This window comes from Mangifera indica, chromosome 8 (genome assembly GCF_011075055.1).
Source record: "Mangifera indica cultivar Alphonso chromosome 8, CATAS_Mindica_2.1, whole genome shotgun sequence".
Taxonomy (NCBI): domain Eukaryota; kingdom Viridiplantae; phylum Streptophyta; class Magnoliopsida; order Sapindales; family Anacardiaceae; genus Mangifera; species Mangifera indica.
In genome coordinates this window covers 14583188-14594115 of record NC_058144.1, presented here as the reverse complement: position 1 = coordinate 14594115, position 10928 = coordinate 14583188, and positions in this window count along the sequence as shown.

Here is a 10928-nt window from a genome sequence, read left to right as displayed (position 1 = left end):
ACCTGGTTTAGTCGGTTTAGTATTGTTATTCAAGAATTTGACATACTACGAAGTGAATCTAATCATTCAATGTTCTATAGACATACTCCACAGAGATAATATATCTATCTAGTGGTCTATGTTGATGATATTGTTATTATAGGAAGTGATCAAGAGGGTATTGAGCAATTAAAGAAACATTTGTTTAGTCATTTTCAAACCAAAGATTTGGGTCCACTCAGATACTTTCTTGGTATAGAAGTCGCCTAGTCTAAATCTGGAATTGTCATCTCTCAAAGGAAGTATATATTGGATATTTTGAAGGAAACAGGAATGTTAGATTACAAACCTATAGACTCTCCTATAGACCCTAATACTAAGCTCTTTCCTAGGCAAGGGGAGCCACTTATAGATCTTGGGAGATATCGGAGACTGGTTGGGAAACTCAATTATCTCACTATCACACGACCAGATATTTCTTTTGCTATTAGTGTTGTAAGTCAATTCCTTCAGTCCCCATGTGATAGTCATTGGGATGTAGTTATTCAACCAATACAATTGAACCCAATAAATCTCTGTAACATCCCTCCCTAGAATACTACCGACCGAAGGAGAAATATTACGAATTAATAATTAGAGCGTCTACTTTTTTTTCTTTTTAAAATACTTTAAAATAAACGCATCATTAAAAGTGTTTAGGAAGTATTCCAAGAAAACTGAAAATCTGGAAGCGAACAAAAGATGTATATACTTATATGAAAACTCATCTGAAAGCATTTGAAAGATATACCCGGGCTGACAACATCTGAAACAAATAGCCTGACCTGTCAAACACTCTCCTCTATGTTGCTTCCCACATTTCTGGCAAGCTGGTATCTCAGGTCCTCTTTGTTTCTTTCCACTCTTCCAGTTTTTTTTCATGCCTCTAAACTAGAGAGGTCGTTTACCTTTCCTGTCTCGCTCTGGATGAGGGCCTCTCTGTGCTGAAGCTTAACCACTACTCACCGGGGGAGCTGGCATAGTAGTAAGAGGTGTAACCTTTTCCCCTGTAGTCTGACCAAACCTCCTCCTGACAAAAACCTCTACCCTTAAAGCTCTATCAAGGGCCTCTGTATAAGTTCTAGGTGGCTGCGCCCCTGTCATAACATCTCGAGCTATCTTTGGATCTAACCCGTACACAAACTTCTGCATACGCCCCATTTCTGTGCTAGCTATCTCGGGGGCATATTAGGACAACTGATTAAACTTCGTGGAATATTCTTTTACAGAATCTGTCCCCTGCACTAAATTAATGAACTTTTGGGCCCTAATATAGGTAACATCAGCGCCCCTGTACTCTGCCTCAAATCGACGTTTGAACTCAGACCATGTCATCTTTGAAACATTGACCGTCTCCCTGACTAAGTTCCACCATATTCTTGCCCCTGACTTGAAAAGATAGATGGCATATCTCACTCTCTCTTGGTCGGTCATGTCAAACAGGGTCATTGCACTATCTACTGATTCCAACCACTCTTCAACTACTATTAGGTCTCTTGCACTATCAAATTTTTTAGGTTAGTGCATACTAGGGAGGTTGAAAATAGGATGCAACTGAGTCCTCACTAGGGCTGCTGTAGATGCTGAAGTAACCTCCCTCATATCATGTCCCTGGATTGGCAGCGTATGCGTCGTCTCACTTCCCTGTGTAGGAGCACCTCTATGCTCTCTCATCATTTCTCTGAAAATCTCTCACACATCATGTGCACTAAGTGCCCCCTAGAGTACTTAGGGGGCTGCTCCTTCACTCTGGCTCCTCTGAGAGGGATCTACTGGTGTTTGGCTCATAGGTCCTTAAAATGAACACATCAGTTTCATAAAACTCAGCAGGTATAAATGAAAACTTAACTTACAGTGATCGGCTGCCAGGGTGGTCAGCGTGACATGCGGGTATTCCATCTCTGTGTTACTTTAGATTACTCCATTTTGTTTTAGAAAACATCTTTTGGGTTACCAAAATCATGCTCTGATACCAACTTGTAACATCCCTCCCTAGAAATACTACCGACCGAAGGAGAAATATTACGAATTAATATTTGGAGCGTCTACTTTTTTTTCTTTTTAAAATACTTTAAAATAAACGCATCATTAAAAGTGTTTAGGAAGTATTTCAAGAAAACTAAAAATCTAGAAGCGAACAAAAGATGTATATACTCATATGAAAACTCACCTGAAAGCATCTGAAAATAGGGAGTAATCATATGTAATTGTACCATATTCTCAAGAAGTCAAAAGTCGACAAGAACATGCCACTGTATGCATGTAATATAAACCAGAAACAACCTGCTCCAGTCGGATCTACCTACGCTGACCTGACCTTGCCTCACAGCTACCTCGATCACTTGTACCTGCAATCAGGAAAGAAAAGGAAGTGAGGGATAACAACACTCAGTAAAGGGAAAGAATTGAGTAAACTATCTCGTTTCCTGTTCTAACTCACTTTCGAGACTCAACCTTACATCCTAACCTCTATAAGAGATTGAGGGCGTAATCTAGTTCATTCTTTACTATTTGGGTCATACTTTGTCCCATCTGGTGTCTATTTGATACTTTCTGGAAGCTAACTATAGGGATTTGGCACTTTTCTAAGCTCGAGCTCTCTTTCTTTCTTTCACTACATTATTTCTGAATCTGAATTGAGCTCTACTGTGAGCGGACCCTACTAGGGGTCTATGTCCTACTGCAGACATGCTTCCATCTAAATTTATTCATAACTCACCATACATTACTCTTAGGACGACCCCTAAATCTTGAGCCCCAAATTTCTTTTCTTGCTTTATTTTCTTTTTTTCTTTTCTTTTTCTTCTCTCCTTTCTTTCCTTTCCTTTCCATTCCTTTCCTTTCCTTTCCTTTCTTTTCTTTCTTTCTTTCTTGCCCAAAGCTACGAAACACTGTTCACAGAACAGTCATTTAGCAGGGCAGCCTTCTTTTTCATACAATGTAACAGCCCAAACGGTTTCTAATTCATATAAGCTATATATCGTTGAAAAGAGGATTCAAAGATCTTTCCAACAAGTTATAATAACACTCATAATTCAATATATAAGGCAGTGAAAACGTGAGATAAAATCAGTGGCAAAAACTGCCTCCTCTGTTTATTTGGTAAAGCAGTCCTTGTGATTCATGCAATATTTAACAATATAAATTATCCTCAATTCATACAAGCTATATATCATTGAAAAGAGAATTCAACGATCTTTCCAACAAGATATAATAGCACTCATAAATCCTTAGATAAGACAGTCAAAATGTGAGATGAAATTAGTGGCAAAACTGTCTTCTCTGTTTATTTGATAAAGCAGTCCTTTTAGTTCATACAATATTTAACAGTCCAAATGATCTCTAATCTGTTTATTTGATAAAGCAGTTCTTTTAGTTCATACAATATTTAACAGTCCAAATGATCTCTAATTCATACAGGCTATATATCATTGGAAAGAGAATTCAAAGAGTTTTCCAACAAGATATAATAGAACTCATAATTCATCAGGTAAGACAGCAAAAACGAGGGACAACATTAGTGGCAAAACTGTAAATTTTATGCAACTTTCTGCCATGAACAAAATCCCACACATAGACATCTCAAATGGCAAAACCACATTTCTCAACTTCAAAATCATCATTTATAAAATAGATCCAAGGAACCAGAAGCCTAAAACATGCAACATATCAAGGATAACACCCCTTACCTTATTTCAAACCAAATCTTTGCAAGTTGACTTCCTTCTCTTTCTTTTGTTTCCTTTAACACCAAAATCACCATAAATCAACACCAAAACATACTAACATATTCATATAACATGCATCCAATATATATATAAACATAGGAAAAGGGAAAAAGAAAGAGATCATTTGGTTACCAAGCTCTAAAAGTGTTTCCTCTTCTTTTCTTTCCTTACTCTTCTTTCAAACTCTTCCAAGCATCCAAGTTCCTTCTAAAAAATGAAGAAAACAAGCATGAAGGGGCTGATTTTTCCGGAAGGGCGGAAGAAATGATGGAAAAATGGTATGAGATGCCTTTTTTGACTTTTCTCTCTCTTTATCTAAGCTTTATCTCCCTTTTTCTCTTTATCTCTTTTCTTTTTCTTTTTCTTTTTGTATTTATATACATATATATAGTTATATAAACACACCCATACATAACACACACACACACACACACACACACACACACACATATATATATATATATTTAAAAAAATGGGAAATATCTCAAAACAGGGTTAAAAGACGTAAATACCCCTGAAACGTATCTGAGGGTATTACAACTCTTCCCCCCTCACAAGAATTTAGTCCTCAGAATTCACAAAAACAACTCTGGATGCTTCTCCTTCATGGTTTGCTCTATTTCCTAGGTAGCCTCCTCTGTCTTCTGGTTTCTTCATAAGACTTTTACTAGAGGAATCTGTCGGTTCCTTAATTGCTTAATTCTTTTGTCAAATATCTGAATCGGTCTTTCTTCATAACTAAGGTCTTCTGATAACTTAATATCATCTGTATTCACGACCTGGGAATGATCACCAAGGCATTTCCTCAATGATGAGACATGAAATACATTATGAATACGGTCTATACTCGCTGGTAAAGCCAATCTGTAAGCCACTTTACCAACTCTTCCAATTATCTCATATGGACCAATAAATCTGGGAGCTAGCTTTTCCTTCTTTCTGAATCTCATCAAATGCTTGAATGGAGCAACCTTTACAAATACAAATTCACCTACACTGAATTCCAAGTCTCGGCGTCGATGATCTGCATAGCTTTTCTGTTGATCCTGGGCCTGTTTTATTCTTTGCCTGATCAGTTGGACATCATTAATCATTTTCTAGGTCAATTCGAGCCCAAGGGAACTGGATAACATATCTCTCTCTTCTATCTCATCCCAATGGAGAGGAGAACGACACCTCCTACCATATAATGCCTCATAAGGTGCTATCTAAATAGTCACCTGGTAGCTATTATTGTAAGCAAACTCCACCAAGGGCAACATTTCTACCCACGTGGCTTTATGATCTAGGCAACAAGCTCTCAACATGTCTTCCAAAATCTAATTAACCCTCTCCGTCTAACCATCTGTCTGAGGATGATAGGTTGTACTAAATGCCAAATTAGTACCCAAGGATCTTTGGAGACTCTTCCAGAAAACTGATACAAATCTTGTATCACGATCAGATACTATAGTCTTGGGTACCCCATGTAATCTAATAATCTCCCTAACATATAATCTCCCTAGTTGATCTGTGGTAGTAGTATCTTTGATGGATAGGAAATGAGCTAACTTAGTCAATCTATCAATAATCACCCAGATAGCATTACATCTATTCTGAACTCTAAAGAGTCCACTAATGAAGTCTATGGAGATATGCTCCCATTTCCACTCTGGAATAGACAGAGGCTGAAGTAACCTTGCAGGTCTCTAGTGTTCGGCCTTAATTTGCTGACTGGTGAGACATCTAGTAACAAACTCACCTATATCCTTTTTCATGCCTGACCACCAAAAATGTCTTTTTAAGTCCTGATACATCTTTACACCCCTAGGGTGGGCAGTGTAAAGAGAACTATGAGCTTCTATAAGAATTCTCTGTCTCAATTCAGTTATCTGGGAAACATACACTCGATCTCTAAATTTGATAATTCCATTCGATACTTGAAAATCTACCTCAAGACCCTCTTCCACTTTCTAAATTTTTTTATTGACACCACTCATCTCTTGTCTGAGCCTCTCGAATCTCATTTATGAGAGTGGGCTGAATCTCTAATTTGGCAAGGGCTCCAATCACAAGCTCAATCTGCTCCTGGTCCATATCTCTCTGAATTTCTCTCTAGACCGTCAATTGTGATATCATCATATTTCTACTGAGGGTATCTGCAACCACATTAGCCTTGCTTGAATGGTATTTAATATCACAGTCATAGTCTTTTACTAACTCGAGCCATCGCCTCTGCCTCATATTTAATTCCTTTTGAGTGAAGAAATATCTGAGGCTCTTATGGTCAGTATAAATATTACATTTTACCTCATACAAATAATGTCTCCAAATTTTCAAAGCAAAAATCACCGTTGCTAACTCCAAATCATACGTAGGGTATCGGGTTTCAAATTCTTTCAACTGTCTTGAGGCATATGTTATCACCTTGCCTCGTTGCATCAATACTGCTTCTAAACCACCGTGTGAGGCATCAGTGTATAAATCATACTCAACTCCCTCCTCTGGGAATGCTAACACTAGAGCAGTAGTCAATCTTCTTTTCAATTCTTGGAAGCTTGCCTCACAAGCATCTGACCACTGAATTGGCGTTGCTTTCTTTGTGAGGGTTGTAAGAGGTCTGGCTAATCTGGCAAATCCTTCCACAAACCTCCTGTAATATCCTGCCAAACCCAGGAAACTATGAAGCTCCTTGACTGTCTTCGGTCTTTGCCATTCAACTATTGTCTCAATCTTACTAGGATCGATGGATATACCCTCTGTTGAAATTACATGCCCCAAAAAGGTAACTCTATCAAGCCAAAATTCACATTTCGAGAATTTGGCTACAGTTGTTTCTCTCTCAACCTCTGGAGGGTAAACCTTAAGGGTGCGTTTGGTTAAAGGTTTTTAATATTACCTTGGTAATCTATCTTTTATTTCCTTGTTTGGTTTGTTAGTAATAAAAGATTACAGTAATCTTCTATTACCAATGCTGACGTGGCAGGTAATATAGGTGGTAATCTGATTACCACCTTCACCTTAGGTATTTAAAGATTACTGGGGTAATCTTGAGTTTATTATAGAAAAATTATTATTTATTAATTTTTTGAGATAAAAATAAATTTATTTTTAATTAATATGACTAATAATATAAAAAATATTTAAAAATAATTATATTTAAGGGCATTTAAGTAAAATATTTTACTAGTAATCTTTTATTACCTTTAACCAAACACAATAATTATTTATACCTATCAAATTTTATCAAACATAGTAATCATTTATACCCAATAATCTTCTAAGTAATCTATCTTCAAGGTAATCTTTCTATTTTAGTAATCAAACATTACCCAAACCAAACGCCCCCTAAGTGTTGCTCATGCTCTTCTCGACTGCAAGAATACACTAAGATATCATCAATGAATACCACAATAAATTTATCCAAGCAGTCGTGGAATACCTTGTTCATCAAATCCATAAATACCACAGGGGCATTTGTCAATCCGAACGGCATCACTACAAACTCGAAATGGCCATACCTCATTCGAAAAGTTGTCTTGGGTATATCCTTCTCTACCACTCTCACCTGGTGATAACCAGATCTCAAATCTATCTTGGAGAAGACCACGGATCTCTTCAACTGATCAAATAAGTCATCAATCTTGGGTAACGGGTACTTGTTTTTAACTGTGATTTTATTTAGCTCTCTATAATCAATGCACATTCTCATAGACCCGTCTTTCTTTTTCACAAATAGGATGGGAGCTCCCCAAGGAGAATGGCTCAGTCTGATAAAACCATGATCTAATAACTCTTGAAGCTGCTTTTTCAATTCTTGTAACTCGGCACGGGCTATTCGATAAGGTGCTCTTAAAATAGGTGTTGTGCCAGATGCCAACTCTATACTAAACTCAACCTCTCGCTTGGGAGCTAATCCCGGTAGCTCACTTGGAAACACATCTAGAAACTTCTGTACCACTAGCGTCTCATCAATAGTTGGGTCTGACTCAACCTTGCTCACTATATGAGCCAAATATCTTGTACACCCCTTTTTCAACATTTTACTAGCTTTTAACATACTAATTATCAAACTCCAGATATGACCCTCATCGAACTCGAATTGATCTCTAGAGTCTAGGTTAAATCCCACTTTCTTCTTTTTACAATTAATCTCAGCTACGTATCTCCCCAAAAAGTCCATCCCTAAAATCATGTCAAAATCTAGCATTTCAAACACAATCAGGTCTACTAGTAACTGTCGACCTTGAATTATAATACTCTGTCCTAGCAACATTATCTCACTAATGACTGACCCCCCATCAGGCAACTCGATCATAATCCTCTGGGTTATTCTAACAGGTTGCAACTTTAACCTCTCAAGCAAACTCTTGGCTACAAAACAATGAGTAGCCCCACAATCAACTAAAACATAAATAGGAGTATCAAGATAGAGAATCTGACCTGTGATTGCTGATGGGTTAGCCTCTGCTGGTCCCTGGGTGATCGTATAAACTCTGGTTGTGGCCCCTCCTATAGGCTACTACTGCTCTACTCTCACTGAGGCAGCTATACAGAAACGAGCGATATGCCCGGGCTGACAACATCTGAAACAAACAGCCTGACCTATCAAACATTCTCCTTTATGTTGCTTCCCACATTTCTGGCAAGCTGGTATCTCAGGTCCTCTTTGTTTCTTTCCACTCTTCCAGTTCTTTTTCATGCCTCTAAACTGGAGAGGTCATTTACCTTTCCTATCTCGCTCTGGAGGAGGGTCTCTCTGTGTTGAAGCTGAACCACTACTCACCGGGGGAGCTGGCATGGTAGTAGGAGGTATAACCTTTTGCCCTGTAGTCTGACCAAACCTCCTCCTGACAAAAACCTCTACCCTCAAAGCTCTATCAAGGGCCTCTGTATAAGTTCTGGGTGGCTGCGCCCCTGTCATAACATCTCGAGCTATCTCTGGATCTAGCCCGTACACAAACTTCTGCATACACCCCATTTCTATGCTAGTTATCTCGGGGGCATACTGGGACAACTGATTAAACTTCGTGGAATATTCTTTTACAGAATCTGTCCCCTTCACTAAATTAATGAACTTTTGGACCCTAATACAGGTAACATCAGTGCCCCTATACTCTGCCTCAAATCGATGTCTGAACTCAGACCATGTCATCTCTGAAACATTGATCGTCTCCTTGACTAAGTTCCACCATATTCTTGCCCCTAACTTGAAAAGATAGGTGGCATATCTCACTCTCTCTTGGTCGGTCATGTCAAACAGGGCCATTGCACTATCTACTGATTCCAACCACTCTTCAGCTGCTATTGGGTCCCTTGCACCATCAAATTTTTTAGGTTAGTGCATACTAGGGAGGTTGAAAATAGGATGCAACTGAGTCTTCACTGAGGCTGTTGTAGATGCTGAAGTAACCTACCTCATATCATGTCCCTAGATTGGCGGCGTATGTGTCGTCTCACTTCCCTGTGTAGGAGCACCTCTGTGCTCTCTCATCATTTCTCTGAAAATCTCTCGCACATCATGTGCACTAAGTGCCCCCTGGGGTACCTTGGGGGCTGCTCCTTCACTCTGGCTTCTCTAAGAGGGATCTACTAGTGTTTGACTCATAGGTCCTTATAATGAATACATCAGTTTCATAAAACTCAACAGGTATAAATGAAAACTTAACTTACAGTGATCGGCTACCAGGGTGGTTAGCGTGGCGGGGGGGTATTCCATCTCTGTGTTACTTTAGATTACTCCATTTTGTTTTAGAAAACATCTTTTGGGTTCCCAAAATCATGCTCTGATACCAACTTGTAACATCCCTCCCTAGAAATACTACCGACCTAAGGAGAAAATTACGAATTAATATTTGGAGCGTCTACTTGTTTTTCTTTTTAAAATACTTTAAAATAAACGCATCATTAAAAGTGTTTAAGAAGTATTTCAAGAAAACTGAAAATCTAGAAGCGAACAAAAGATGTATATACTCATATGAAAACTCATCTGAAAGCATCTGAAAATAGGGAGTAATCATATGCAATTGTACCATAATCTCAAGAAGTCAAAAGTCGACAAGAACATGCCACTGTATGCATGTAATATAAACCAGAGATAACCTGCTCCAGCCGGATCTACCTACGCTGACCTGACCCTGCCTTGTAGCTACCTCGATCACTTGTACCTGCAATCAGGAAAGAAAAGGAAGTGAGTGATAACAACACTCAGTAAAGGGAAAGAATTGAGTAAACTATCTCGTTTCCTGTTCTAACTCACTTTCGGGACTCAACCTTACATCCTAACCTCTATAAGAGATTGAGGGCGTAATCTAGTTCATTCTTTACTATTTGGGTCATACTTTGTCCCATCTAGTGTCTATTTGATACTTTCTGGAAGCTAACTATAGGGATTTGGCACTTTTCTAGGCTCGAGCTCTCTTTCTTTCTTTCACTACACTATTTCTAAATCTGAATTGAGTTCTACTACGAGCGGACCCTACTGGAGGTCTATGTCCTACTGCAGACGTGCCCTACTGCGTGCAATGTAGTGTAAAGTGCCCCCTCATAGTTTATAGCATGCATGCGGGTCTTATATCTTACTAATTTTGCTTCCATCTAAATTTATTCATAACTCACCAAACATTACTCTTAGGACGACCCCTAAATCTTGAGCCCCAAATTCCTTTTCTTGCTTTTCTTTCTTTTTTTATTTTCTTCTTTTATTTTTCTTCTCTTCTTTCTTTCCTTTCCTTTCCTTTCCTTTCCTTTCTTTCTTTCTTTCTTTCTTGCCCAAAACTACGAAACACTGTTCACAGAACAGTCATTTAGCAGGGCAGGCTTCTTTTTCATACAATTTAACAGCCCAAACGGTTTCTAATTCATACAAACTATATATCGTTGAAAATCGGATTCAAAGATCTTTCCAAAAAGCTATAATAACACTCATAATTCAATATATAAGGCAGTAAAAACGTGAGATGAAATCAGTGGCAAAAACTGCCTCCTCTGCTTATTTGGTAAAGCAGTCCTTGTGGTTCATGCAATATTTAACAATACAAATTATCCCCAATTCATACAAGCTATATATCACTGAAAATATAATTCAAAGCTATTTCTAACAAGATATAATAGCACTCATAAATCCTTAGATAAGACAGTCAAAACGTGAGATGAAATCAGTGGCAAAACTGCCTCCTCTGTTTATTTGATAAAGCAGTCCTT